This window comes from Pseudophryne corroboree, chromosome 10 (assembly GCF_028390025.1).
Source record: "Pseudophryne corroboree isolate aPseCor3 chromosome 10, aPseCor3.hap2, whole genome shotgun sequence".
In the NCBI taxonomy this organism is placed as follows: Eukaryota; Metazoa; Chordata; class Amphibia; order Anura; family Myobatrachidae; genus Pseudophryne; species Pseudophryne corroboree.
In genome coordinates this window covers 168,136,365-168,160,994 of record NC_086453.1, presented here as the reverse complement: position 1 = coordinate 168,160,994, position 24,630 = coordinate 168,136,365, and the positions used below count along the sequence as shown (strand labels likewise).

The 24,630-nt window shown below is 50.1% G+C and overlaps 37 non-coding genes and 5 pseudogenes across 37 annotated transcripts; all 42 read left to right on the top strand.

The window, feature by feature from the left end:
• The first annotated feature begins 460 nt into the window (after positions 1-460).
• LOC134967443 (U1 spliceosomal RNA) lies at positions 461-624 on the top strand. Its single transcript, XR_010188922.1, has one exon. It is a non-coding gene; the product is annotated as a U1 spliceosomal RNA (small nuclear RNA).
• A 152-nt stretch (positions 625-776) lies between these two features.
• On the top strand, positions 777-939 carry LOC134967671 (U1 spliceosomal RNA). Its single transcript, XR_010189089.1, has one exon. It is a non-coding gene; the product is annotated as a U1 spliceosomal RNA (small nuclear RNA).
• Positions 940-1,613: 674 nt separating this feature from the next.
• Positions 1,614-1,777, top strand: LOC134967468 (U1 spliceosomal RNA). The gene has a single exon (XR_010188942.1). It is a non-coding gene; the product is annotated as a U1 spliceosomal RNA (small nuclear RNA).
• Positions 1,778-1,926: 149 nt separating this feature from the next.
• On the top strand, positions 1,927-2,089 carry LOC134967566 (U1 spliceosomal RNA). The gene has a single exon (XR_010189021.1). It is a non-coding gene; the product is annotated as a U1 spliceosomal RNA (small nuclear RNA).
• Positions 2,090-2,760: 671 nt separating this feature from the next.
• On the top strand, positions 2,761-2,924 carry LOC134967442 (U1 spliceosomal RNA). Its single transcript, XR_010188921.1, has one exon. It is a non-coding gene; the product is annotated as a U1 spliceosomal RNA (small nuclear RNA).
• Positions 2,925-3,076: 152 nt separating this feature from the next.
• LOC134967627 (U1 spliceosomal RNA) lies at positions 3,077-3,239 on the top strand. Its single transcript, XR_010189071.1, has one exon. It is a non-coding gene; the product is annotated as a U1 spliceosomal RNA (small nuclear RNA).
• Positions 3,240-3,913: 674 nt separating this feature from the next.
• LOC134967466 (U1 spliceosomal RNA) lies at positions 3,914-4,077 on the top strand. Its single transcript, XR_010188941.1, has one exon. It is a non-coding gene; the product is annotated as a U1 spliceosomal RNA (small nuclear RNA).
• Positions 4,078-4,229: 152 nt separating this feature from the next.
• LOC134967565 (U1 spliceosomal RNA) lies at positions 4,230-4,392 on the top strand. Its single transcript, XR_010189020.1, has one exon. It is a non-coding gene; the product is annotated as a U1 spliceosomal RNA (small nuclear RNA).
• A 674-nt stretch (positions 4,393-5,066) lies between these two features.
• Positions 5,067-5,230, top strand: LOC134967499 (U1 spliceosomal RNA). The gene has a single exon (XR_010188967.1). It is a non-coding gene; the product is annotated as a U1 spliceosomal RNA (small nuclear RNA).
• Positions 5,231-5,382: 152 nt separating this feature from the next.
• On the top strand, positions 5,383-5,545 carry LOC134967682 (U1 spliceosomal RNA). Its single transcript, XR_010189097.1, has one exon. It is a non-coding gene; the product is annotated as a U1 spliceosomal RNA (small nuclear RNA).
• Positions 5,546-6,219: 674 nt separating this feature from the next.
• On the top strand, positions 6,220-6,383 carry LOC134967331 (U1 spliceosomal RNA). Its single transcript, XR_010188829.1, has one exon. It is a non-coding gene; the product is annotated as a U1 spliceosomal RNA (small nuclear RNA).
• A 152-nt stretch (positions 6,384-6,535) lies between these two features.
• Positions 6,536-6,677, top strand: LOC134967637 (U1 spliceosomal RNA; annotated as a pseudogene).
• A 695-nt stretch (positions 6,678-7,372) lies between these two features.
• LOC134967352 (U1 spliceosomal RNA) lies at positions 7,373-7,536 on the top strand. Its single transcript, XR_010188846.1, has one exon. It is a non-coding gene; the product is annotated as a U1 spliceosomal RNA (small nuclear RNA).
• A 152-nt stretch (positions 7,537-7,688) lies between these two features.
• Positions 7,689-7,830, top strand: LOC134967692 (U1 spliceosomal RNA; annotated as a pseudogene).
• Positions 7,831-8,524: 694 nt separating this feature from the next.
• LOC134967527 (U1 spliceosomal RNA) lies at positions 8,525-8,688 on the top strand. The gene has a single exon (XR_010188990.1). It is a non-coding gene; the product is annotated as a U1 spliceosomal RNA (small nuclear RNA).
• Positions 8,689-8,840: 152 nt separating this feature from the next.
• Positions 8,841-9,003, top strand: LOC134967670 (U1 spliceosomal RNA). Its single transcript, XR_010189088.1, has one exon. It is a non-coding gene; the product is annotated as a U1 spliceosomal RNA (small nuclear RNA).
• A 671-nt stretch (positions 9,004-9,674) lies between these two features.
• Positions 9,675-9,838, top strand: LOC134967524 (U1 spliceosomal RNA). Its single transcript, XR_010188987.1, has one exon. It is a non-coding gene; the product is annotated as a U1 spliceosomal RNA (small nuclear RNA).
• A 152-nt stretch (positions 9,839-9,990) lies between these two features.
• Positions 9,991-10,153, top strand: LOC134967609 (U1 spliceosomal RNA). Its single transcript, XR_010189056.1, has one exon. It is a non-coding gene; the product is annotated as a U1 spliceosomal RNA (small nuclear RNA).
• Positions 10,154-10,827: 674 nt separating this feature from the next.
• On the top strand, positions 10,828-10,991 carry LOC134967441 (U1 spliceosomal RNA). Its single transcript, XR_010188920.1, has one exon. It is a non-coding gene; the product is annotated as a U1 spliceosomal RNA (small nuclear RNA).
• Positions 10,992-11,143: 152 nt separating this feature from the next.
• On the top strand, positions 11,144-11,285 carry LOC134967690 (U1 spliceosomal RNA; annotated as a pseudogene).
• Positions 11,286-11,979: 694 nt separating this feature from the next.
• On the top strand, positions 11,980-12,143 carry LOC134967526 (U1 spliceosomal RNA). The gene has a single exon (XR_010188989.1). It is a non-coding gene; the product is annotated as a U1 spliceosomal RNA (small nuclear RNA).
• Positions 12,144-12,295: 152 nt separating this feature from the next.
• On the top strand, positions 12,296-12,458 carry LOC134967669 (U1 spliceosomal RNA). The gene has a single exon (XR_010189087.1). It is a non-coding gene; the product is annotated as a U1 spliceosomal RNA (small nuclear RNA).
• A 671-nt stretch (positions 12,459-13,129) lies between these two features.
• On the top strand, positions 13,130-13,293 carry LOC134967522 (U1 spliceosomal RNA). The gene has a single exon (XR_010188986.1). It is a non-coding gene; the product is annotated as a U1 spliceosomal RNA (small nuclear RNA).
• A 152-nt stretch (positions 13,294-13,445) lies between these two features.
• On the top strand, positions 13,446-13,608 carry LOC134967608 (U1 spliceosomal RNA). The gene has a single exon (XR_010189055.1). It is a non-coding gene; the product is annotated as a U1 spliceosomal RNA (small nuclear RNA).
• A 674-nt stretch (positions 13,609-14,282) lies between these two features.
• LOC134967483 (U1 spliceosomal RNA) lies at positions 14,283-14,446 on the top strand. The gene has a single exon (XR_010188953.1). It is a non-coding gene; the product is annotated as a U1 spliceosomal RNA (small nuclear RNA).
• A 152-nt stretch (positions 14,447-14,598) lies between these two features.
• LOC134967636 (U1 spliceosomal RNA) lies at positions 14,599-14,740 on the top strand (annotated as a pseudogene).
• Positions 14,741-15,435: 695 nt separating this feature from the next.
• On the top strand, positions 15,436-15,599 carry LOC134967465 (U1 spliceosomal RNA). Its single transcript, XR_010188940.1, has one exon. It is a non-coding gene; the product is annotated as a U1 spliceosomal RNA (small nuclear RNA).
• Positions 15,600-15,751: 152 nt separating this feature from the next.
• LOC134967540 (U1 spliceosomal RNA) lies at positions 15,752-15,914 on the top strand. Its single transcript, XR_010189001.1, has one exon. It is a non-coding gene; the product is annotated as a U1 spliceosomal RNA (small nuclear RNA).
• Positions 15,915-16,588: 674 nt separating this feature from the next.
• Positions 16,589-16,752, top strand: LOC134967440 (U1 spliceosomal RNA). Its single transcript, XR_010188919.1, has one exon. It is a non-coding gene; the product is annotated as a U1 spliceosomal RNA (small nuclear RNA).
• Positions 16,753-16,904: 152 nt separating this feature from the next.
• On the top strand, positions 16,905-17,046 carry LOC134967772 (U1 spliceosomal RNA; annotated as a pseudogene).
• Positions 17,047-17,741: 695 nt separating this feature from the next.
• LOC134967464 (U1 spliceosomal RNA) lies at positions 17,742-17,905 on the top strand. The gene has a single exon (XR_010188939.1). It is a non-coding gene; the product is annotated as a U1 spliceosomal RNA (small nuclear RNA).
• A 152-nt stretch (positions 17,906-18,057) lies between these two features.
• On the top strand, positions 18,058-18,220 carry LOC134967612 (U1 spliceosomal RNA). Its single transcript, XR_010189058.1, has one exon. It is a non-coding gene; the product is annotated as a U1 spliceosomal RNA (small nuclear RNA).
• A 671-nt stretch (positions 18,221-18,891) lies between these two features.
• Positions 18,892-19,056, top strand: LOC134967292 (U1 spliceosomal RNA). The gene has a single exon (XR_010188797.1). It is a non-coding gene; the product is annotated as a U1 spliceosomal RNA (small nuclear RNA).
• Positions 19,057-19,208: 152 nt separating this feature from the next.
• Positions 19,209-19,372, top strand: LOC134967662 (U1 spliceosomal RNA). The gene has a single exon (XR_010189082.1). It is a non-coding gene; the product is annotated as a U1 spliceosomal RNA (small nuclear RNA).
• Positions 19,373-20,042: 670 nt separating this feature from the next.
• On the top strand, positions 20,043-20,206 carry LOC134967413 (U1 spliceosomal RNA). The gene has a single exon (XR_010188896.1). It is a non-coding gene; the product is annotated as a U1 spliceosomal RNA (small nuclear RNA).
• Positions 20,207-20,356: 150 nt separating this feature from the next.
• LOC134967564 (U1 spliceosomal RNA) lies at positions 20,357-20,520 on the top strand. The gene has a single exon (XR_010189019.1). It is a non-coding gene; the product is annotated as a U1 spliceosomal RNA (small nuclear RNA).
• Positions 20,521-21,191: 671 nt separating this feature from the next.
• On the top strand, positions 21,192-21,355 carry LOC134967484 (U1 spliceosomal RNA). Its single transcript, XR_010188954.1, has one exon. It is a non-coding gene; the product is annotated as a U1 spliceosomal RNA (small nuclear RNA).
• A 152-nt stretch (positions 21,356-21,507) lies between these two features.
• LOC134967693 (U1 spliceosomal RNA) lies at positions 21,508-21,671 on the top strand. The gene has a single exon (XR_010189103.1). It is a non-coding gene; the product is annotated as a U1 spliceosomal RNA (small nuclear RNA).
• A 671-nt stretch (positions 21,672-22,342) lies between these two features.
• On the top strand, positions 22,343-22,506 carry LOC134967481 (U1 spliceosomal RNA). The gene has a single exon (XR_010188952.1). It is a non-coding gene; the product is annotated as a U1 spliceosomal RNA (small nuclear RNA).
• Positions 22,507-22,658: 152 nt separating this feature from the next.
• On the top strand, positions 22,659-22,822 carry LOC134967631 (U1 spliceosomal RNA). Its single transcript, XR_010189074.1, has one exon. It is a non-coding gene; the product is annotated as a U1 spliceosomal RNA (small nuclear RNA).
• A 670-nt stretch (positions 22,823-23,492) lies between these two features.
• Positions 23,493-23,656, top strand: LOC134967317 (U1 spliceosomal RNA). The gene has a single exon (XR_010188817.1). It is a non-coding gene; the product is annotated as a U1 spliceosomal RNA (small nuclear RNA).
• Positions 23,657-23,808: 152 nt separating this feature from the next.
• Positions 23,809-23,972, top strand: LOC134967563 (U1 spliceosomal RNA). The gene has a single exon (XR_010189018.1). It is a non-coding gene; the product is annotated as a U1 spliceosomal RNA (small nuclear RNA).
• The last annotated feature ends 658 nt before the right edge of the window (positions 23,973-24,630 follow it).

Sequence of the window (24,630 nt, the reverse complement as noted above, 5' to 3'; positions counted from 1 at the left end):
AGTGCCCAGCTGCTGCAAGAAATCAGCATGAATGCTTCAGGGGCTGGGGCATAGCCAACATGAGCCCCACACCGAAGGAGGGTGGAGGTGTTTAATGCAAACTAGGAGTCAGCCAAGTGCCGCAAAAGGCCACCATGCCCTGCACGCCCCTTTTCTCTTTTCATATGCAGACGAGGGTTGAAGCCAACTTTGACCCACTGCTTGGATGACATCACCATATGCAAATCTATCTGCTGCAGGCCTTCCCCCAGGAATGCTTGCACTAGTTGTTGCATTTGGTTTGTTGTTTGGGGGTGCTTTAGTATTAGGCAGCCTTCTGCCCTCCCATGTTCATCTGAAAATATGTGTTCTCCCTGCAGTTGTCCCCAGATGAGAGTTCCCTTGTGCTGCCTCAGTTGAATCGCCTTTACTTGACAGAGATGTGCCTGAGCAGCGGCCCTCCCCAGCTCTATCCCAAATCATACTTATTTTGCATAGGAGATACCATGGTCATGAAGATTGTTCTCCCAGGGGGAGGTTCATTCATTGCATTCTGGGTATGCTGACCCCTGTGATTTCCCCAAATGTGGGAAACGCGACTGCATTATTTGTGGTAGTGGGGGACTGTGTTTGTGCTTTCCTCTGGTCAGCTCTGGTAAAAGTCAGATTTCTTTGTCTCAGATCTTCCTCTAGCCTTGTTCTTCTTTCGAGAGTTCCCTTGTGCTGCCTCAGTTGGATCTCCTTCACTTGACAGGGGGGTACCCGAGCAGCAACCCTCCCCAGCTCTAGCCCAACTCCTACTTACCTGCCAGGTGAGATACTATGATCATGAAGGTGCTTCTCCCATGGCAAGGCTCACCCATTGCACTCTGGGTGTGCTGCTCCTGCGATTTCCCCAAATGTGGGAAACTTGACTGCATAATTTGTGTTTCCCCTGATCGGCTCTCATATAATTCAGATCTCTTTGTCTCAGGTCTCTCTCCAGCCTAGTTTGCTGTCTGTTTCCACTTCCTTTTTCTTGAGCCCCTCCCTTCTATACCCTTGTGCACTATCCTGACTTCTCCTCCTGTCTGCTTACTTTGTGCCTTCCGATGCACAATGCAAACTACAGGTAGTGCTGCAGGGCCCACACCCTTTTACTTGCCTTACAGAGCAGCTCTGGAGCTGTTACAGTGCCAAGCTGCTGCAAGAAATCAGCTTGAATGCTTCAGGGGCTGGGGCATGGCCAACATGAGCCCCACACCGAAGGAGGGTGGGGGTATTTAATGCGAACTAAGGGTCATCCAAGCGCCGCAAAAGGCCGCCATGCCCTGCATACCCATTTTCTCTTTTCATATGCAGATGAGGGTTCCAGCCAACTTTGGCCCACTGCTTGGATGACATCACTGTATGCAAATCCGTCTTCTGCAGACCTTCCCCCAGGAATGCTTGTACTAGTTGTTGCATTTGGTTTGTTGTTTGGGGGTGCTTCAGTATTAGGCAGCCTTCTGCCCTCCCATGTTCATCTGAAAATATGTGTTCTCCCGGCAGTTGTTGTCCCCAGATGAGAGTTCCCTTGTGCTGCCTCAGTTGAATCTCCTTTACTTGACAGAGATGTGCCTGAGCAGCGGCCCTCCCCAGCCCTATCCCAAATCATACTTATTTTGCATAGGAGATACCATGGTCATAAAGATTGTTCTCCCTGGGTGAGGTTCATTCATTGCATTCTGGGTATGCAGACCCCTGTGATTTCCCCAAATGTGGGAAACTCAACTGCATTATTTGTGGTAGTGGGGGACTGTGTTTGTGTTTTCCTCTGGTCAGCTCTGGTAAAAGTCAGATTTATTTGTCTCAGATCTTCCTCTAGCCTTGTTCTTTCGAGAGTTCCATTGTGCTGCCTCAGTATGATCTCCTTCACTTGACAGGGGGGTACCCGAGCAGCGACCCTCCCCAGCTCTAGCCCAACTCCTACATACCTGCCAGGTGAGATACTATGATCATGAAGGTGCTTCTCACAGGGCAAGGCTCACCCATTGCACTCTGGGTGTGCTGCTCCTGCGATTTCCCCAAATGTGGGAAACTTGACTGCATAATTTGTGTTTCCCCTGGTCGGCTCTCGTATAATTCAGATCTCTTTCTCTCAGGTCTCTCTCCAGCCTAGTTTGCTGTCTGTTTCCACTTCTCTTTTCTTGAGACGCTCCCTTCTATGCCCTTGCGCACTATCCTGACTTCTCCTCCTTTCTGCTTACTTTGAGCCTTCCAACGCACAATGCGAACTACAGGTAGTGCTGCAGGGCCCACACCCTTTTACTTGCCTTACAGAGCAGCTCTGGAGCTGTTACAGTGCCCAGCTGCTGCAAGAAATCAGCATGAATGCTTCAGGGGCTGGGGCATAGCCAACATGAGCCCCACACCGAAGGAGGGTGGAGGTGTTTAATGCAAACTAGGAGTCAGCCAAGTGCCGCAAAAGGCCACCATGCCCTGCACGCCCCTTTTCTCTTTTCATATGCAGACGAGGGTTGAAGCCAACTTTGACCCACTGCTTGGATGACATCACCATATGCAAATCTATCTGCTGCAGGCCTTCCCCCAGGAATGCTTGCACTAGTTGTTGCATTTGGTTTGTTGTTTGGGGGTGCTTTAGTATTAGGCAGCCTTCTGCCCTCCCATGTTCATCTGAAAATATGTGTTCTCCCTGCAGTTGTCCCCAGATGAGAGTTCCCTTGTGCTGCCTCAGTTGAATCGCCTTTACTTGACAGAGATGTGCCTGAGCAGCGGCCCTCCCCAGCTCTATCCCAAATCATACTTATTTTGCATAGGAGATACCATGGTCATGAAGATTGTTCTCCCAGGGGGAGGTTCATTCATTGCATTCTGGGTATGCTGACCCCTGTGATTTCCCCAAATGTGGGAAACGCGACTGCATTATTTGTGGTAGTGGGGGACTGTGTTTGTGCTTTCCTCTGGTCAGCTCTGGTAAAAGTCAGATTTCTTTGTCTCAGATCTTCCTCTAGCCTTGTTCTTCTTTCGAGAGTTCCCTTGTGCTGCCTCAGTTGGATCTCCTTCACTTGACAGGGGGGTACCCGAGCAGCAACCCTCCCCAGCTCTAGCCCAACTCCTACTTACCTGCCAGGTGAGATACTATGATCATGAAGGTGCTTCTCCCAGGGCAAGGCTCACCCATTGCACTCTGGGTGTGCTGCTCCTGCGATTTCCCCAAATGTGGGAAACTTGACTGCATAATTTGTGTTTCCCCTGATCGGCTCTCATATAATTCAGATCTCTTTGTCTCAGGTCTCTCTCCAGCCTAGTTTGCTGTCTGTTTCCACTTCCTTTTTCTTGAGCCCCTCCCTTCTATACCCTTGTGCACTATCCTGACTTCTCCTCCTGTCTGCTTACTTTGTGCCTTCCGATGCACAATGCAAACTACAGGTAGTGCTGCAGGGCCCACACCCTTTTACTTGCCTTACAGAGCAGCTCTGGAGCTGTTACAGTGCCAAGCTGCTGCAAGAAATCAGCTTGAATGCTTCAGGGGCTGGGGCATGGCCAACATGAGCCCCACACCGAAGGAGGGTGGGGGTATTTAATGCGAACTAAGGGTCATCCAAGCGCCGCAAAAGGCCGCCATGCCCTGCATACCCATTTTCTCTTTTCATATGCAGATGAGGGTTCCAGCCAACTTTGGCCCACTGCTTGGATGACATCACTGTATGCAAATCCGTCTTCTGCAGACCTTCCCCCAGGAATGCTTGTACTAGTTGTTGCATTTGGTTTGTTGTTTGGGGGTGCTTCAGTATTAGGCAGCCTTCTGCCCTCCCATGTTCATCTGAAAATATGTGTTCTCCCGGCAGTTGTTGTCCCCAGATGAGAGTTCCCTTGTGCTGCCTCAGTTGAATCTCCTTTACTTGACAGAGATGTGCCTGAGCAGCGGCCCTCCCCAGCCCTATCCCAAATCATACTTATTTTGCATAGGAGATACCATGGTCATAAAGATTGTTCTCCCTGGGTGAGGTTCATTCATTGCATTCTGGGTATGCAGACCCCTGTGATTTCCCCAAATGTGGGAAACTCAACTGCATTATTTGTGGTAGTGGGGGACTGTGTTTGTGTTTTCCTCTGGTCAGCTCTGGTAAAAGTCAGATTTATTTGTCTCAGATCTTCCTCTAGCCTTGTTCTTCTTTCGAGAGTTCCATTGTGCTGCCTCAGTATGATCTCCTTCACTTGACAGGGGGGTACCCGAGCAGCGACCCTCCCCAGCTCTAGCCCAACTCCTACATACCTGCCAGGTGAGATACTATGATCATGAAGGTGCTTCTCACAGGGCAAGGCTCACCCATTGCACTCTGGGTGTGCTGCTCCTGCGATTTCCCCAAATGTGGGAAACTTGACTGCATAATTTGTGTTTCCCCTGGTCGGCTCTCGTATAATTCAGATCTCTTTCTCTCAGGTCTCTCTCCAGCCTAGTTTGCTGTCTGTTTCCACTTCTCTTTTCTTGAGACGCTCCCTTCTATGCCCTTGTGCACTATCCTGACTTCTCCTCCTTTCTGCTTACTTTGAGCCTTCCAACGCACAATGCGAACTACAGGTAGTGCTGCAGGGCCCACACCCTTTAACTTGCCTTACAGAGCAGCTCTGGAGCTGTTACAGTGCCCAGCTGCTGCAAGAAATCAGCATTAATGCTTCATGGGCTGGGGCATAGCCAACATGAGCCCCACACCGAAGGATGGTGGAGGTGTTTAATGCAAACTAGGAGTCAGCCAAGTGCCGCAAAACGCCACCATGCCCTGCACGCCCCTTTTCTCTTTTCATATGCAGACGAGGGTTGAAGCCAACTTTGACCCACTGCTTGGATGACATCACCATATGCAAATCTATCTGCTGCAGGCCTTCCCCCAGGAATGCTTGCACTAGTTGTTGCATTTGGTTTGTTGTTTGGGGGTGCTTTAGTATTAGGCAGCCTTCTGCCCTCCCATGTTCATCTGAAAATATGTGTTCTCCCTGCAGTTGTTGTCCCCAGATGAGAGTTCCCTTGTGCTGCCTCAGTTGAATCGCCTTTACTTGACAGAGATGTGCCTGAGCAGCGGCCCTCCCCAGCTCTATCCCAAATCATACTTATTTTGCATAGGAGATACCATGGTCATGAAGATTGTTATCCCAGGGGGAGGTTCATTCATTGCATTCTGGGTATGCTGACCCCTGTGATTTCCCCAAATGTGGGAAACGCGACTGCATTATTTGTGGTAGTGGGGGACTGTGTTTGTGCTTTCCTCTGGTCAGCTCTGGTAAAAGTCAGATTTCTTTGTCTCAGATCTTCCTCTAGCCTTGTTCTTCTTTCGAGAGTTCCCTTGTGCTGCCTCAGTTGGATCTCCTTCACTTGACAGGGGGGTACCCGAGCAGCGACCCTCCCCAGCTCTAGCCCAACTCCTACTTACCTGCCAGGTGAGATACTATGATCATGAAGGTGCTTCTCCCAGGGCAAGGCTCACCCATTGCACTCTGGGTGTGCTGCTCCTGCGATTTCCCCAAATGTGGGAAACTTGACTGCATAACTTGTGTTAACCCTGGTCGGCTCTCATATAATTCAGATCTCTTTGTCTCAGGTCTCTCTCCAGCCTAGTTTGCTGTCTGTTTCCACTTCCTTTTTCTTGAGCCCCTCCCTTCTATACCCTTGTGCACTATCCTGACTTCTCCTCCTGTCTGCTTACTTTGTGCCTTCCGATGCACAATGCAAACTACAGGTAGTGCTGCAGGGCCCACACCCTTTTACTTGCCTTACAGAGCAGCTCTGGAGCTGTTACAGTGCCAAGCTGCTGCAAGAAATCAGCTTGAATGCTTCAGGGGCTGGGGCATGGCCAACATGAGCCCCACACCGAAGGAGGGTGGAGGTGTTTAATGCGAACTAAGGGTCATCCAAGCGCCGCAAAAGGCCGCCATGCCCTGCATACCCCTTTTCTCTTTTCATATGCAGATGAGGGTTCCAGCCAACTTTGGCCCACTGCTTGGATGACATCACCATATGCAAATCCGTCTTCTGCAGACCTTCCCCCAGGAATGCTTGTACTAGTTGTTGCATTTGGTTTGTTGTTTGGGGGTGCTTCAGTATTAGACAGCCTTCTGCCCTCCCATGTTCATCTGAAAATATGTGTTCTCCCGGCAGTTGTTGTCCCCAGATGAGAGTTCCCTTGTGCTGCCTCAGTTGAATCGCCTTTACTTGACAGAGATGTGCCTGAGCAGCGGCCCTCCCCAGCTCTATCCCAAATCATACTTATTTTGCATAGGAGATACCATGGTCATGAAGATTGTTCTCCCAGGGGGAGGTTCATTCATTGCATTCTGGGTATGCTGACCCCTGTGATTTCCCCAAATGTGGGAAACTCGACTGCATTATTTGTGGTAGTGGGGGACTGTGTTTGTGCTTTCCTCTGGTCAGCTCTGGTAAAAGTCAGATTTCTTTGTCTCAGATCTTCCTCTAGCCTTGTTCTTCTTTCGAGAGTTCCCTTGTGCTGCCTCAGTTGGATCTCCTTCACTTGACAGGGGGGTACCCGAGCAGCGACCCTCCCCAGCTCTAGCCCAACTCCTACTTACCTGCCAGGTGAGATACTATGATCATGAAGGTGCTTCTCCCAGGGCAAGGCTCACCCATTGCACTCTGGGTGTGCTGCTCCTGCGATTTCCCCAAATGTGGGAAACTTGACTGCATAATTTGTGTTTCCCCTGGTCGGCTCTCATATAATTCAGATCTCTTTGTCTCAGGTCTCTCTCCAGCCTAGTTTGCTGTCTGTTTCCACTTCCTTTTTCTTGAGCCCCTCCCTTCTATACCCTTGTGCACTATCCTGACTTCTCCTCCTGTCTGCTTACTTTGTGCCTTCCGATGCACAATGCAAACTACAGGTAGTGCTGCAGGGCCCACACCCTTTTACTTGCCTTACAGAGCAGCTCTGGAGCTGTTACAGTGCCAAGCTGCTGCAAGAAATCAGCTTGAATGCTTCAGGGGCTGGGGCATGGCCAACATGAGCCCCACACCGAAGGAGGGTGGAGGTGTTTAATGCGAACTAGGAGTCAGCCAAGTGCCGCAAAAGGCCACCATGCCCTGCACGCCCCTTTTCTCTTTTCATATGCAGACGAGGGTTGAAGCAAACTTTGACCCACTGCTTGGATGACATCACCATATGCAAATCTATCTGCTGCAGGCCTTCCCCCAGGAATGCTTGCACTAGTTGTTGCATTTGGTTTGTTGTTTGGGGGTGCTTTAGTATTAGGCAGCCTTCTGCCCTCCCATGTTCATCTGAAAATATGTGTTCTCCCTGCAGTTGTTGTCCCCAGATGAGAGTTCCCTTGTGCTGCCTCAGTTGAATCGCCTTTACTTGACAGAGATGTGCCTGAGCAGCGGCCCTCCCCAGCTCTATCCCAAATCATACTTATTTTGCATAGGAGATACCATGGTCATGAAGATTGTTCTCCCAGGGGGAAGTTCATTCATTGCATTCTGGGTATGCTGACCCCTGTGATTTCCCCAAATGTGGGAAACTCGACTGCATTATTTGTGGTAGTGGGGGACTGTGTTTGTGCTTTCCTCTGGTCAGCTCTGGTAAAAGTCAGATTTCTTTGTCTCAGATCTTCCTCTAGCCTTGTTCTTCTTTCGAGAGTTCCCTTGTGCTGCCTCAGTTGGATCTCCTTCACTTGACAGGGGGGTACCCGAGCAGCGACCCTCCCCAGCTCTAGCCCAACTCCTACTTACCTGCCAGGTGAGATACTATGATCATGAAGGTGCTTCTCCCAGGGCAAGGCTCACCCATTGCACTCTGGGTGTGCTGCTCCTGCGATTTCCCCAAATATGGGAAACTTGACTGCATAATTTGTGTTTCCCCTGGTCGGCTCTCATATAATTCAGATCTCTTTGTCTCAGGTCTCTCTCCAGCCTAGTTTGCTGTCTGTTTCCACTTCCTTTTTCTTGAGCCCCTCCCTTCTATACCCTTGTGCACTATCCTGACTTCTCCTCCTGTCTGCTTACTTTGTGCCTTCCGATGCACAATGCAAACTACAGGTAGTGCTGCAGGGCCCACACCCTTTTACTTGCCTTACAGAGCAGCTCTGGAGCTGTTACAGTGCCAAGCTGCTGCAAGAAATCAGCTTGAATGCTTCAGGGGCTGGGGCATGGCCAACATGAGCCCCACACCGAAGGAGGGTGGAGGTGTTTAATGCGAAGTAAGGGTCATCCAAGCGCCGCAAAGGCCGCCATGCCCTGCATACCCCTTTTCTCTTTTCATATGCAGATGAGGGTTCCAGCCAACTTTGGCCCACTGCTTGGATGACATCACCATATGCAAATCCTTCTTCTGCAGACCTTCCCCCAGGAATGCTTGTACTAGTTGTTGCATTTGGTTTGTTGTTTGGGGGTGCTTCAGTATTAGGCAGCCTTCTGCCCTCCCATGTTCATCTGAAAATATGTGTTCTCCCGGCAGTTGTTGTCCCCAGATGAGAGTTCCCTTGTGCTGCCTCAGTTGAATCTCCTTTACTTGACAGAGATGTGCCTGAGCAGCGGCCCTCCCCAGCCCTATCCCAAATCATACTTATTTTGCATAGGAGATACCATGGTCATAAAGATTGTTCTCCCTGGGTGAGGTTCATTCATTGCATTCTGGGTATGCAGACCCCTGTGATTTCCCCAAATGTGGGAAACTCAACTGCATTATTTGTGGTAGTGGGGGACTGTGTTTGTGTTTTACTCTGGTCAGCTCTGGTAAAAGTCAGATTTCTTTGTCTCAGATCTTCCTCTAGCCTTGTTCTTCTTTCGAGAGTTCCATTGTGCTGCCTCAGTTTGATCTCCTTCACTTGACAGGGGGGTACCCGAGCAGCGACCCTCCCCAGCTCTAGCCCAACTCCTACATACCTGCCAGGTGAGATACTATGATCATGAAGGTGCTTCTCACAGGGCAAGGCTCACCCATTGCACTCTGGGTGTGCTGCTCCTGCGATATCCCCAAATGTGGGAAACTTGACTGCATAATTTGTGTTTCCCCTGGTCGGCTCTCGTATAATTCAGATCTCTTTGTCTCAGGTCTCTCTCCAGCCTAGTTTGCTGTCTGTTTCCACTTCTGTTTTCTTGAGCCGCTCCCTTCTATGCCCTTGCGCACTATCCTGACTTCTCCCGTCTGCTTACTTTGTGCCTTCCAACGCACAATGCGAACTACAGGTAGTGCTGCAGGGCCCACACCCTTTTACTTGCCTTACAGAGCAGCTCTGGAGCTGTTACAGTGCCCAGCTGCTGCAAGAAATCAGCTTGAATGCTTCAGGGGCTGGGGCATAGCCAACATGAGCCCCACACCGAAGGAGGGTGGAGGTATTTACTGCGAACTAGGGGTCATCCAAGCACCGCAAAAGGCCGCCATGCCCTGCATAACCCTTTTCTCTTTTCATATGCAGATGAGGGTTCCAGCCAACTTTGGCCCACTGCTTGGATGACATCACCGTATGCAAATCCGTCTTCTGCAGACCTTCTCCCAGGAATGCTTTTACTAGTTGTTCCATTTGGTTTGTTGTTTGGGGGTGCTTCAGTATTAGGCAGCCTTCTGCCCTCCCATGTTCATCTGAAATTATGTGTTCTCCCTGCAGTTGTTGTCCCCAGATGAGAGTTCCCTTGTGCTGCCTCAGTTGAATCTCCTTTACTTGACAGAGATGTGCCTGAGCAGCGGCCCTCCCCAGCCCTATCCCAAATCATACTTATTTTGCATAGGAGATACCATGGTCATAAAGATTGTTCTCCATGGGTGAGGTTCATTCATTGCATTCTGGGTATGTAGACCCCTGTGATTTCCCCAAATGTGGGAAACTCAACTGCATTATTTGTGGTAGTGGGGGGCTGTGTTTGTGTTTTCCTCTGGTCAGCTCTGGTAAAAGTCAGATTTCTTTGTCTCAGATCTTCCTCTAGCCTTGTTCTTCTTTCGAGAGTTCCATTGTACTGCCTCAGTATGATCTCCTTCACTTGACAGGGGGGTACCCGAGCAGCGACCCTCCCCAGCTCTAGCCCAACTCCTACATACCTGCCAGGTGAGATACTATGATCATGAAGGTGCTTCTCACAGGGCAAGGCTCACCCATTGCACTCTGGGTGTGCTGCTCCTGCGATTTCCCCAAATGTGGGAAACTTGACTGCATAATTTGTGTTTCCCCTGGTTGGCTCTCGTATAATTCAGATCTCTTTCTCTCAGGTCTCTCTCCAGCCTAGTTTGCTGTCTGTTTCCACTTCTCTTTTCTTGAGACGCTCCCTTCTATGCCCTTGCGCACTATCCTGACTTCTCCTCCTTTCTGCTTACTTTGAGCCTTCCAACGCACAATGCGAACTACAGGTAGTGCTGCAGGGCCCACACCCTTTTACTTGCCTTACAGAGCAGCTCTGGAGCTGTTACAGTGCCCAGCTGCTGCAAGAAATCAGCATGAATGCTTCAGGGGCTGGGGCATAGCCAACATGAGCCCCACACCGAAGGAGGGTGGAGGTGTTTAATGCAAACTAGGAGTCAGCCAAGTGCCGCAAAAGGCCACCATACCCTGCACGCCCCTTTTCTCTTTTCATATGCAGACGAGGGTTGAAGCCAACTTTGACCCACTGCTTGGATGACATCACCATATGCAAATCTATCTGCTGCAGGCCTTCCCCCAGGAATGCTTGCACTAGTTGTTGCATTTGGTTTGTTGTTTGGGGGTGCTTTAGTATTAGGCAGCCTTCTGCCCTCCCATGTTCATCTGAAAATATGTGTTCTCCCTGCAGTTGTTGTCCCCAGATGAGAGTTCCCTTGTGCTGCCTCAGTTGAATCGCCTTTACTTGACAGAGATGTGCCTGAGCAGCGGCCCTCCCCAGCTCTATCCCAAATCATACTTATTTTGCATAGGAGATACCATGGTCATGAAGATTGTTCTCCCAGGGGGAGGTTCATTCATTGCATTCTGGGTATGCTGACCCCTGTGATTTCCCCAAATGTGGGAAACGCGACTGCATTATTTGTGGTAGTGGGGGACTGTGTTTGTGCTTTCCTCTGGTCAGCTCTGGTAAAAGTCAGATTTCTTTGTCTCAGATCTTCCTCTAGCCTTGTTCTTCTTTCGAGAGTATCCCTGTGCTGCCTCAGTTGGATCTCCTTCACTTGACAGGGGGGTACCCGAGCAGCGACCCTCCCCAGCTCTAGCCCAACTCCTACTTACCTGCCAGGTGAGATACTATGATCATGAAGGTGCTTCTCCCAGGGCAAGGCTCACCCATTGCACTCTGGGTGTGCTGCTCCTGCGATTTCCCCAAATATGGGAAACTTGACTGCATAATTTGTGTTTCCCCTGGTCGGCTCTCATATAATTCAGATCTCTTTGTCTCAGGTCTCTCTCCAGCCTAGTTTGCTGTCTGTTTCCACTTCCTTTTTCTTGAGCCCCTCCCTTCTATACCCTTGTGCACTATCCTGACTTCTCCTCCTGTCTGCTTACTTTGTGCCTTCCGATGCACAATGCAAACTACAGGTAGTGCTGCAGGGCCCACACCCTTTTACTTGCCTTACAGAGCAGCTCTGGAGCTGTTACAGTGCCAAGCTGCTGCAAGAAATCAGCTTGAATGCTTCAGGGGCTGGGGCATGGCCAACATGAGCCCCACACCGAAGGAGGGTGGAGGTGTTTAATGCGAAGTAAGGGTCATCCAAGCGCCGCAAAGGCCGCCATGCCCTGCATACCCCTTTTCTCTTTTCATATGCAGATGAGGGTTCCAGCCAACTTTGGCCCACTGCTTGGATGACATCACCATATGCAAATCCTTCTTCTGCAGACCTTCCCCCAGGAATGCTTGTACTAGTTGTTGCATTTGGTTTGTTGTTTGGGGGTGCTTCAGTATTAGGCAGCCTTCTGCCCTCCCATGTTCATCTGAAAATATGTGTTCTCCCGGCAGTTGTTGTCCCCAGATGAGAGTTCCCTTGTGCTGCCTCAGTTGAATCTCCTTTACTTGACAGAGATGTGCCTGAGCAGCGGCCCTCCCCAGCCCTATCCCAAATCATACTTATTTTGCATAGGAGATACCATGGTCATAAAGATTGTTCTCCCTGGGTGAGGTTCATTCATTGCATTCTGGGTATGCAGACCCCTGTGATTTCCCCAAATGTGGGAAACTCAACTGCATTATTTGTGGTAGTGGGGGACTGTGTTTGTGTTTTACTCTGGTCAGCTCTGGTAAAAGTCAGATTTCTTTGTCTCAGATCTTCCTCTAGCCTTGTTCTTCTTTCGAGAGTTCCATTGTGCTGCCTCAGTTTGATCTCCTTCACTTGACAGGGGGGTACCCGAGCAGCGACCCTCCCCAGCTCTAGCCCAACTCCTACATACCTGCCAGGTGAGATACTATGATCATGAAGGTGCTTCTCACAGGGCAAGGCTCACCCATTGCACTCTGGGTGTGCTGCTCCTGCGATATCCCCAAATGTGGGAAACTTGACTGCATAATTTGTGTTTCCCCTGGTCGGCTCTCGTATAATTCAGATCTCTTTGTCTCAGGTCTCTCTCCAGCCTAGTTTGCTGTCTGTTTCCACTTCTGTTTTCTTGAGCCGCTCCCTTCTATGCCCTTGCGCACTATCCTGACTTCTCCCGTCTGCTTACTTTGTGCCTTCCAACGCACAATGCGAACTACAGGTAGTGCTGCAGGGCCCACACCCTTTTACTTGCCTTACAGAGCAGCTCTGGAGCTGTTACAGTGCCCAGCTGCTGCAAGAAATCAGCTTGAATGCTTCAGGGGCTGGGGCATAGCCAACATGAGCCCCACACCGAAGGAGGGTGGAGGTATTTACTGCGAACTAGGGGTCATCCAAGCACCGCAAAAGGCCGCCATGCCCTGCATAACCCTTTTCTCTTTTCATATGCAGATGAGGGTTCCAGCCAACTTTGGCCCACTGCTTGGATGACATCACCGTATGCAAATCCGTCTTCTGCAGACCTTCTCCCAGGAATGCTTTTACTAGTTGTTCCATTTGGTTTGTTGTTTGGGGGTGCTTCAGTATTAGGCAGCCTTCTGCCCTCCCATGTTCATCTGAAATTATGTGTTCTCCCTGCAGTTGTTGTCCCCAGATGAGAGTTCCCTTGTGCTGCCTCAGTTGAATCTCCTTTACTTGACAGAGATGTGCCTGAGCAGCGGCCCTCCCCAGCCCTATCCCAAATCATACTTATTTTGCATAGGAGATACCATGGTCATAAAGATTGTTCTCCATGGGTGAGGTTCATTCATTGCATTCTGGGTATGTAGACCCCTGTGATTTCCCCAAATGTGGGAAACTCAACTGCATTATTTGTGGTAGTGGGGGGCTGTGTTTGTGTTTTCCTCTGGTCAGCTCTGGTAAAAGTCAGATTTCTTTGTCTCAGATCTTCCTCTAGCCTTGTTCTTCTTTCGAGAGTTCCATTGTACTGCCTCAGTATGATCTCCTTCACTTGACAGGGGGGTACCCGAGCAGCGACCCTCCCCAGCTCTAGCCCAACTCCTACATACCTGCCAGGTGAGATACTATGATCATGAAGGTGCTTCTCACAGGGCAAGGCTCACCCATTGCACTCTGGGTGTGCTGCTCCTGCGATTTCCCCAAATGTGGGAAACTTGACTGCATAATTTGTGTTTCCCCTGGTTGGCTCTCGTATAATTCAGATCTCTTTCTCTCAGGTCTCTCTCCAGCCTAGTTTGCTGTCTGTTTCCACTTCTCTTTTCTTGAGACGCTCCCTTCTATGCCCTTGCGCACTATCCTGACTTCTCCTCCTTTCTGCTTACTTTGAGCCTTCCAACGCACAATGCGAACTACAGGTAGTGCTGCAGGGCCCACACCCTTTTACTTGCCTTACAGAGCAGCTCTGGAGCTGTTACAGTGCCCAGCTGCTGCAAGAAATCAGCATGAATGCTTCAGGGGCTGGGGCATAGCCAACATGAGCCCCACACCGAAGGAGGGTGGAGGTGTTTAATGCAAACTAGGAGTCAGCCAAGTGCCGCAAAAGGCCACCATACCCTGCACGCCCCTTTTCTCTTTTCATATGCAGACGAGGGTTGAAGCCAACTTTGACCCACTGCTTGGATGACATCACCATATGCAAATCTATCTGCTGCAGGCCTTCCCCCAGGAATGCTTGCACTAGTTGTTGCATTTGGTTTGTTGTTTGGGGGTGCTTTAGTATTAGGCAGCCTTCTGCCCTCCCATGTTCATCTGAAAATATGTGTTCTCCCTGCAGTTGTTGTCCCCAGATGAGAGTTCCCTTGTGCTGCCTCAGTTGAATCGCCTTTACTTGACAGAGATGTGCCTGAGCAGCGGCCCTCCCCAGCTCTATCCCAAATCATACTTATTTTGCATAGGAGATACCATGGTCATGAAGATTGTTCTCCCAGGGGGAGGTTCATTCATTGCATTCTGGGTATGCTGACCCCTGTGATTTCCCCATATGTGGGAAACGCGACTGCATTATTTGTGGTAGTGGGGGACTGTGTTTGTGCTTTCCTCTGGTCAGCTCTGGTAAAAGTCAGATTTCTTTGTCTCAGATCTTCCTCTAGCCTTGTTCTTCTTTCGAGAGTTCCCTTGTGCTGCCTCAGTTGGATCTCCTTCACTTGACAGGGGGGTACCCGAGCAGCGACCCTCCCCAGCTCTAGCCCAACTCCTACTTACCTGCCAGGTGAGATACTATGATCATGAAGGTGCTTCTCCCAGGGCAAGGCTCACCCATTGCACTCTGGGTGTGCTGCTCCTGCGATTTCCCCAAATGTGGGAAACTTGACTGCATAATTTGTGTTTCCCCTGGTCGGCTCTCATATAATTCAGATCTCTTTGTCTCAGGTCTCTCTCCAGCCTAGTTTGCTGTCTGTTTCCACTTCCTTTTTCTTGAGCCCCTCCCTTCTATACCCTTGTGCACTATCCTGACTTCTCCTCCTGTCTGCTTACTTTGTGCCTTCCGATGCACAATGCAAACTACAGGTAGTGCTGCAGGGCCCACACCCTTTTACTTGCCTTACAGAGCAGCTCTGGAGCTGTTACAGTGCCAAGCTGCTGCAAGAAATCAGCTTGAATGCTTCAGGGGCTGGGGCATGGCCAACATGAGCCCCACACCGAAGGAGGGTGGGGGTATTTAATGCGAACTAAGGGTCATCCAAGCGCCGCAAAATGCCGCCATGCCCTGCATACCCCTTTTCTCTTTTCATATGCAGATGAGGGTTCCAGCCAACTTTGGCCCACTGCTTGGATGACATCACTGTATGCAAATCCGTCTTCTGCAGACCTTCCCCCAGGAATGCTTGTACTAGTTGTTGCATTTGGTTTGTTGTTTGGGGGTGCTTCAGTATTAGGCAGCCTTCTGCCCTCCCATGTTCATCTGAAAATATGTGTTCTCCCGGCAGTTGTTGTCCCCAGATGAGAGTTCCCTTGTGCTGCCTCAGTTGAATCTCCTTTACTTGACAGAGATGTGCCTGAGCAGCGGCCCTCCCCAGCCCTATCCCAAATCATACTTATTTTGCATAGGAGATACCATGGTCATAAAGATTGTTCTCCCTGGGTGAGGTTCATTCATTGCATTCTGGGTATGCAGACCCCTGTGATTTCCCCAAATGTGGGAAACTCAACTGCATTATTTGTGGTAGTGGGGGACTGTGTTTGTGTTTTCCTCTGGTCAGCTCTGGTAAAAGTCAGATTTATTTGTCTCAGATCTTCCTCTAGCCTTGTTCTTCTTTCGAGAGTTCCATTGTGCTGCCTCAGTATGATCTCCTTCACTTGACAGGGGGGTACCCGAGCAGCGACCCTCCCCAGCTCTAGCCCAACTCCTACATACCTGCCAGGTGAGATACTATGATCATGAAGGTGCTTCTCACAGGGCAAGGCTCACCCATTGCACTCTGGGTGTGCTGCTCCTGCGATTTCCCCAAATGTGGGAAACTTGACTGCATAATTTGTGTTTCCCCTGGTCGGCACTCGTATAATTCAGATCTCTTTCTCTCAGGTCTCTCTCCAGCCTAGTTTGCTGTCTGTTTCCACTTCTCTTTTCTTGAGACGCTCCCTTCTATGCCCTTGCGCACTATCCTGACTTCTCCTCCTTTCTGCTTACTTTGAGCCTTCCAACGCACAATGCGAACTACAGGTAGTGCTGCAGGGCCCACACCCTTTTACTTGCCTTACAGAGCAGCTCTGGAGCTGTTACAGTGCCCAGCTGCTGCAAGAAATCAGCATGAATGCTTCAGGGGCTGGGGCATAGCCAACATGAGCCCCACACCGAAGGAGGGTGGAGGTGTTTAATGCAAACTAGGAGTCAGCCAAGTGCCGCAAAACGCCACCATGCCCTGTACGCCCCTTTTCTCTTTTCATATGCAGACGAGGGTTGAAGCCAACTTTGACCCACTGCTTGGATGACATCACCATATGCAAATCTATCTGCTGCAGGCCTTCCCCCAGGAATGCTTGCACTAGTTGTTGCATTTGGTTTGTTGTTTGGGGGTGCTTTAGTATTAGGCAGCCTTCTGCCCTCCCATGTTCATCTGAAAATATGTGTTCTCCCTGCAGTTGTTGTCCCCAGATGAGAGTTCCCTTGTGCTGCCTCAGTTGAATCGCCTTTACTTGACAGAGATGTGCCTGAGCAGCGGCCCTCCCCAGCTCTATCCCAAATCATACTTATTTTGCATAGGAGATACCATGGTCATGAAGATTGTTCTCCCAGGGGGAGGTTCATTCATTGCATTCTGGGTATGCTGACCCCTGTGATTTCCCCAAATGTGGGAAACGCGACTGCATTATTTGTGGTAGTGGGGGACTGTGTTTGTGCTTTCCTCTGGTCAGCTCTGGTAAAAGTCAGATTTCTTTGTCTCAGATCTTCCTCTAGCCTTGTTCTTCTTTCGAGAGTATCCCTGTGCTGCCTCAGTTGGATCTCCTTCACTTGACAGGGGGGTACCCGAGCAGCGACCCTCCCCAGCTCTAGCCCAACTCCTACTTACCTGCCAGGTGAGATACTATGATCATGAAGGTGCTTCTCCCAGGGCAAGGCTCACCCATTGCACTCTGGGTGTGCTGCTCCTGCGATTTCCCAAAATTTGGGAAACTTGACTGCATAACTTGTGTTTCCCCTGGTCGGCTCTCATATAATTCAGATCTCTTTGTCTCAGGTCTCTCTCCAGCCTAGTTTGCTGTCTGTTTCCACTTCCTTTTTCTTGAGCCCCTCCCTTCTATACCCTTGTGCACTATCCTGACTTCTCCTCCTGTCTGCTTACTTTGTGCCTTCCGATGCACAATGCAAACTACAGGTAGTGCTGCAGGGCCCACACCCTTTTACTTGCCTTACAGAGCAGCTCTGGAGCTGTTACAGTGCCAAGCTGCTGCAAGAAATCAGCTTGAATGCTTCAGGGGCTGGGGCATGGCCAACATGAGCCCCACACCGAAGGAGGGTGGAGGTGTTTAATGCGAACTAAGGGTCATCCAAGCGCCGCAAAAGGCCGCCATGCCCTGCATACCCCTTTTCTCTTTTCATATGCAGATGAGGGTTCCAGACAACTTTGGCCCACTGCTTGGATGACATCACTGTATGCAAATCCGTCTTCTGCAGACCTTCCCCCAGGAATGCTTGTACTAGTTGTTGCATTTGGTTTGTTGTTTGGGGGTGCTTCAGTATTAGGCAGCCTTCTGCCCTCCCATGTTCATCTGAAAATATGTGTTCTCCCGGCAGTTGTTGTCCCCAGATGAGAGTTCCCTTGTGCTGCCTCAGTTGAATCTCCTTTACTTGACAGAGATGTGCCTGAGCAGCGGCCCTCCCCAGCCCTATCCCAAATCATACTTATTTTGCATAGGAGATACCATGGTCATAAAGATTGTTCTCCCTGGGTGAGGTTCATTCATTGCATTCTGGGTATGCAGACCCCTGTGATTTCCCCAAATGTGGGAAACTCAACTGCATTATTTGTGGTAGTGGGGGACTGTGTTTGTGTTTTCCTCTGGTCAGCTCTGGTAAAAGTCAGATTTCTTTGTCTCAGATCTTCCTCTAGCCTTGTTCTTCTTTCGAGAGTTCCATTGTGCTGCCTCAGTATGATCTCCTTCACTTGACAGGGGGGTACCCGAGCAGCGACCCTCCCCAGCTCTAGCCCAACTCCTACATACCTGCCAGGTGAGATACTATGATCATGAAGGTGCTTCTCACAGGGCAAAGCTCACCCATTGCACTCTGGGTGTGCTGCTCCTGCGATTTCCCCAAATGTGGGAAACTTGACTGCATAATTTGTGTTTCCCCTGGTCGGCTCTCGTATAATTCAGATCTCTTTGTCTCAGGTCTCTCTCCAGCCTAGTTTGCTGTCTGTTTCCACTTCTGTTTTCTTGAGCCGCTCCCTTCTATGCCCTTGCGCACTATCCTGACTTCTCCCGTCTGCTTACTTTGTGCCTTCCAACGCACAATGCGAACTACAGGTAGTGCTGCAGGGCCCACACCCTTTTACTTGCCTTACAGAGCAGCTCTGGAGCTGTTACAGTGCCCAGCTGCTGCAAGAAATCAGCTTGAATGCTTCAGGGGCTGGGGCATAGCCAACATGAGCCCCACACCGAAGGAGGGTGGAGGTATTTACTGCGAACTAGGGGTCATCCAAGCACCGCAAAAGGCCGCCATGCCCTGCATAACCCTTTTCTCTTTTCATATGCAGATGAGGGTTCCAGCCAACTTTGGCCCACTGCTTGGATGACATCACCGTATGCAAATCCGTCTTCTGCAGACCTTCTCCCAGGAATGCTTTTACTAGTTGTTACATTTGGTTTGTTGTTTGGGGGTGCTTCAGTATTAGGCAGCCTTCTGCCCTCCCATGTTCATCTGAAAATATGTGTTATCCCTGCAGTTGTTGTCCCCAGATGAGAGTTCCCTTGTGCTACCTCAGTTGAATCTCCTTTACTTGACAGAGATGTGCCTGAGCAGCGGCCCTCCCCAGCCCTATCCCAAATCATACTTATTTTGCATAGGAGATACCATGGTCATGAAGATTGTTCTCCCAGGGTGAGGTTCATTCATTGCATTCTGGGTATGCTGACCCCTGTGATTTCCCCAAATGTGGGAAACTCAACTGCATTATTTGTGGTAGTGGGGGGACTGTGTTTGTGCTTTCCTCTGGTCAGCTCTGGTAAAAGTCAGATTTCTTTGTCTCAGATCTTCCTCTAGCCTTGTTCTTTTTTCGAGAGTTTCCTTGTGCTGCCTCAGTTGGATCTCCTTCACTTGACAGGGGGGTGCCCGAGCAGCGACCCTCCCCAGCTCTAGCCCAACTCCTACTTACCTGCCAGGTGAGATACTATGATCAGGAAGGTGCTTCTCCCAGGGCAAGGCTCACCCATTGCACTCTGGGTGTGCTGCTTCTACGATTTCCCCAAATGTGGGACACTTGACTGCATAATTTGTGTTTCCTCTGGTCGGCTACTCGTATAATTCAGATCTCTTTGTCTCAGGTCTCTCTCCAGCCTAGTTTGCTGTCTGTTTCCACTTCTCTTTTCTTGAGCCGCTGCCTTCTATGCCCTTGTGCACTCTCCTGACTTCTCCTGTCTGCTTACTTCGTGCTCTCCAACGCACAATGCAAACTACAGGTAGTGCTGCAGGGCCCACACCATTTAACTTGCCTTTCAGAGCAGCTCTGGAGCTGTTACAGTGCCCAGCTGCTGCAAGAAATCAGCTTGAATGCTTCAGGGGCTGGGGCATAGCCAACATGAGCCCCACACCGACGGAGGGTGGAGGTGTTTAATGCGAACTAAGGGTCATCCAAGCGCCGCAAAAGGCCGCCATGCCCTGCATACTCCTTTTCTCTTTTCATATGCAGATGAGGGTTCCAGCCAACTTTGGCCCACTGCTTGGATGACATCACCATATGCAAATCTGTCTTCTGCAGACCTTCCCCCAGGAATGCTTGTACTAGTTGTTGCATTTGGTTTGTTGTTTGAGGTGCTTCAGTATTAGGCAGCCTACTGCTCTCCCATGTTCATCTGAAAATATGTGTTCTCCCTGCAGTTGTTGTCCCCAGATGAGAGTTCCCTTGTGCTGCCTCAGTTGAATCTCCTTTACTTGACAGAGATGTGCCTGAGCAGCGGCCCTCCCCAGCCCTATCCCAAATCATACTTATTTTGCATAGGAGATACCATGGTCATGTAGATTGTTCTCCCAGGGTGAGGTTCATTCATTGCATTCTGGGTATGCTGGCCCCTGTGATTTCCCCAAATGTGGGAAACTCGACTGCATTATTTGTGGTAGTGGGGGACTGTGTTTGTGCTTTCCTCTGGTCAGCTCTGGTAAAAGTCAGATTTCTTTGTCTCAGATCTTCCTCTAGCCTTGTTTTTTTTTAGAGTTTCCTTGTGCTGCCTCAGTTGGATCTCCTTCACTTGACAGGGGGGTACCCGAGCAGCGACCCTCCCCAGCTCAAGCCCAACTCCTACTTACCTGCCAGGTGAGATACTATGATCAGGAAGGTGCTTCTCCCAGGGCAAGGCTCACCCATTGCACTCTGGGTGTGCTGCTCCTACGATTTCCCCAAATGTGGGACACTTGACTGCATAATTTGTGTTTCCTCTGGTCGGCTACTCGTATAATTCAGATCTCTTTGTTTAAGGTCTCTCTCCAGCCTAGTTTGCTGTCTGTTTCCACTTCTCTTTTCTTGAGCCCCTGCCTTCTATGCCCTTGTGCACTCTCCTGACTTCTCCTGTCTGCTTACTTTGTGCCTTCCAACGCACAATGCAAACTACAGGTAGTGCTGCAGGGCCAACACCCTTTTACTTGCCTTACAGAGCAGCTCTGGAGCTGTTACAGTGCCCAGCTGCTGCAAGAAATCAGCTTGAATACTTCAGGGGCTGGGGCATAGCCAACATGAGCCCCACACCGACGGAGGGTGGAGGTGTTTAATGCAAACTAAGGGTCATCCAAGCGCCGCAAAAGGCCGCCATGCCCTGCATACCCCTTTTCTCTTTTCATATGCAGATGAGGGTTCCAGCCAACTTTGGCCCACTGCTTGGATGACATCACCGTATGCAAATCCGTCTTCTGCAGACCTTTTCCCAGGAATGCTTGTACTAGTTGTTGCATTTGGTTTGTTGTTTGGGGGTGCTTCAGTATTAGGCAGCCTTCTGCTCTCCCATGTTCATCTGAAAATATGTGTTCTCCCTGCAGTTGTTGTCCCCAGATGAGAGTTCCCTTGTGCTGCCTCAGTTGAATCTCCTTTACTTGACAGAGATGTGCCTGAGCAGCGGCCCTCCCCAGCCCTATCCCAAATCATACTTATTTTGCATAGTAGATACCATTATCATGAAGATTGTTCTCCCAGGGTGAGGTTCATTCATTGCATTCTGGGTATGCTGACCCCTGTGATTTCCCCAAATGTGGGAAACTCGACTGCATTATTTGTGTTAGTGGGGGACTGTGTTTGTGCTTTCCTCTGGTCAGCTCTGGTAAAAGTCAGATTTCTTAGTCTCAGATCTTCCTCTAGCCTTGTTCTTTTTTCGAGAGTTTCCTTGTGCTGCCTCAGTTGGATCTCCTTCACTTGACAGGGGGGTGCCCGAACAGCGACCCTCCCCAGCTCTAGCCCAACTCCTACTTACCTGCCAGGTGAGATACTATGATCAGGAAGGTGCTTCTCCCAGGGCAAGGCTCACCCATTGCACTCTGGGTGTGCTGCTTCTACGATTTCCCAAAATGTGGGACACTTGACTGCATAATTTGTGTTTCCTCTGATCGGCTACTCGTATAATTCAGATCTCTTTGTCTCAGGTCTCTCTCCAGCCTAGTTTGCTGTCTGTTTCCACTTCTCTTTTCTTGAGCCGCTGCCTTCTATGCCCTTGTGCACTCTCCTGACTTCTCCTGTCTGCTTACTTCGTGCTCTCCAACGCACAATGCAAACTACAGGTAGTGCTGCAGGGCCCACACCATTTAACTTGCCTTTCAGAGCAGCTCTGGAGCTGTTACAGTGCCCAGCTGCTGCAAGAAATCAGCTTGAATGCTTCAGGGGCTGGGGCATAGCCAACATGAGCCCCACACCGACGGAGGGTGGAGGTGTTTAATGCGAACTAAGGGTCATCCAAGCGCCGCAAAAGGCCGCCATGCCCTGCATACCCCTTTTCTCTTTTCATATGCAGATGAGGGTTCCAGCCAACTTTGGCCCACTGCTTGGATGACATCACCGTATGCAAATCCGTCTTCTGCAGACCTTTTCCCAGGAATGCTTGTACTAGTTGTTGCATTTGGTTTGTTGTTTGGGGGTGCTTCAGTATTAGGCACCCTTCTGCTCTCCCATGTTCATCTGAAAATATGTGTTCTCCCTGCAGTTGTTGTCCCCAGATGAGAGTTCCCTTGTGCTGCCTCAGTTGAATCTCCTTTACTTGACAGAGATGTGCCTGAGCAGCGGCCCTCCCCAGCCCTATCCCAAATCATACTTATTTTGCATAGGAGATACCATTATCATGAAGATTGTTCTCCCAGGGTGAGGTTCATTCATTGCATTCTGGGTATGCTGACCCCTGTAATTTCCCCAAATGTGGGAAACTCGACTGCATTATTTGTGTTAGTGGGGGACTGTGTTAGTGCTTTCCTCTGGTCAGCTCTGGTAAAAGTCAGATTTCTTTGTCTCAGATCTTCCTCTAGCCTTGTTCTTTTTTCGAGAGTTTCCTTGTGCTGCCTCAGTTGGATCTCCTTCACTTGACAGGGGGGTGCCCGAACAGCGACCCTCCCCAGCTCTAGCCCAACTCCTACTTACCTGCCAGGTGAGATACTATGATCAGGAAGGTGCTTCTCCCAGGGCAAGGCTCACCCATTGCACTCTGGGTGTGCTGCTTCTACGATTTCCCCAAATGTGGGACACTTGACTGCATAATTTGTGTTTCCTCTGATCGGCTACTCGTATAATTCAGATCTCTTTGTCTCAGGTCTCTCTCCAGCCTAGTTTGCTGTCTGTTTCCAGTTCTCTTTTCTTGAGCCGCTGCCTTCTATGCCCTTGTGCACTCTCCTGACTTCTCCTGTCTGCTTACTTCGTGCTCTCCAACGCACAATGCAAACTACAGGTAGTGCTGCAGGGCCCACACCATTTAACTTGCCTTTCAGAGCAGCTCTGGAGCTGTTACAGTGCCCAGCTGCTGCAAGAAATCAGCTTGAATGCTTCAGGGGCTGGGGCATAGCCAACATGAGCCCCACACCGACGGAGGGTGGAAGTGTTTAATGCAAACTAAGGGTCATCCAAGCGCCGCAAAAGGCCGCCATGCCCTGCATACTCCTTTTCTCTTTTCATATGCAGATGAGGGTTCCAGCCAACTTTGGCCCACTGCTTGGATGACATCACCGTATGCAAATCTGTCTTCTGCAGACCTTCCCCAAGGAATGCTTGTACTAGTTGTTGCATTTGGTTTGTTGTTTGGGGTGCTTCAGTATTAGGCAGCCTTCTGCTCTCCCATGTTCATCTGAAAATATGTGTTCTCCCTGCAGTTGTTGTCCCCAGATGAGAGTTCCCTTGTGCTGCCTCAGTTGAATCTCCTTTACTTGACAGAGATGTGCCTGAGCAGCGGCCCTCCCCAGCCCTATCCCAAATCATACTTATTTTGCATAGGAGATACCATGGTCATGAAGATTGTTCTCCCAGGGTGAGGTTCATTCATTGCATTCTGGGTATGCTGACCCCTGTGATTTCCCCAAATGTGGGAAACTCGACTGCATTATTTGTGGTAGTGGGGGACTGTGTTTGTGCTTTCCTCTGGTCAGCTCTGGTAAAAGTCAGATTTCTTTGTCTCAGATCTTCCTCTAGCCTTGTTCTTTTTTTGAGAGTTTCCTTGTGCTGCCTCAGTTGGATCTCCTTCACTTGACAGGGGGGTGTCCGAGCAGCGACCCTCCCCAGCTCAAGCCCAACTCCTACTTACCTGCCAGGTGAGATACTATGATCAGGAAGGTGCTTCTCCCAGGGCAAGGCTCACCCATTGCACTCTGGGTGTGCTGCTCCTACGATTTCCCCAAATGTGGGACACTTGACTGCATAATTTGTGTTTCCTCTGGTCGGCTACTCGTATAATTCAGATCTCTTTGTTTAAGGTCTCTCTCCAACCTAGTTTGCTGTCTGTTTCCACTTCTCTTTTCTTGAGCCCCTGCCTTCTATGCCCTTGTGCACTCTCCTGACTTCTCCTGTCTGCTTACTTTGTGCCTTCCAACGCACAATGCAAACTACAGGTAGTGCTGCAGGGCCAACACCCTTTTACTTGCCTTACAGAGCAGCTCTGGAGCTGTTACAGTGCCCAGCTGCTGCAAGAAATCAGCTTGAATACTTCAGGGGCTGGGGCATAGCCAACATGAGCCCCACACCGACGGAGGGTGGAGGTTTTTAATGCGAACTAAGGGTCATCCAAACGCCGCAAAAGGCCGCCATGCCCTGCATACCCCTTTTCTCTTTTCATATGCAGATGAGGGTTCCAGCCAACTTTGGCCCACTGCTTGGATGACATCACCGTATGCAAATCCGTCTTCTGCAGACCTTTTCCCAGGAATGCTTGTACTAGTTGTTGCATTTGGTTTGTTGTTTGGGGGTGCTTCAGTATTAGGCAGCCTTCTGCTCTCCCATGTTCATCTGAAAATATGTGTTCTCCCTGCAGTTGTTGTCCCCAGATGAGAGTTCCCTTGTGCTGCCTCAGTTGAATCTCCTTTACTTGACAGAGATGTGCCTGAGCAGCGGCCCTCCCCAGC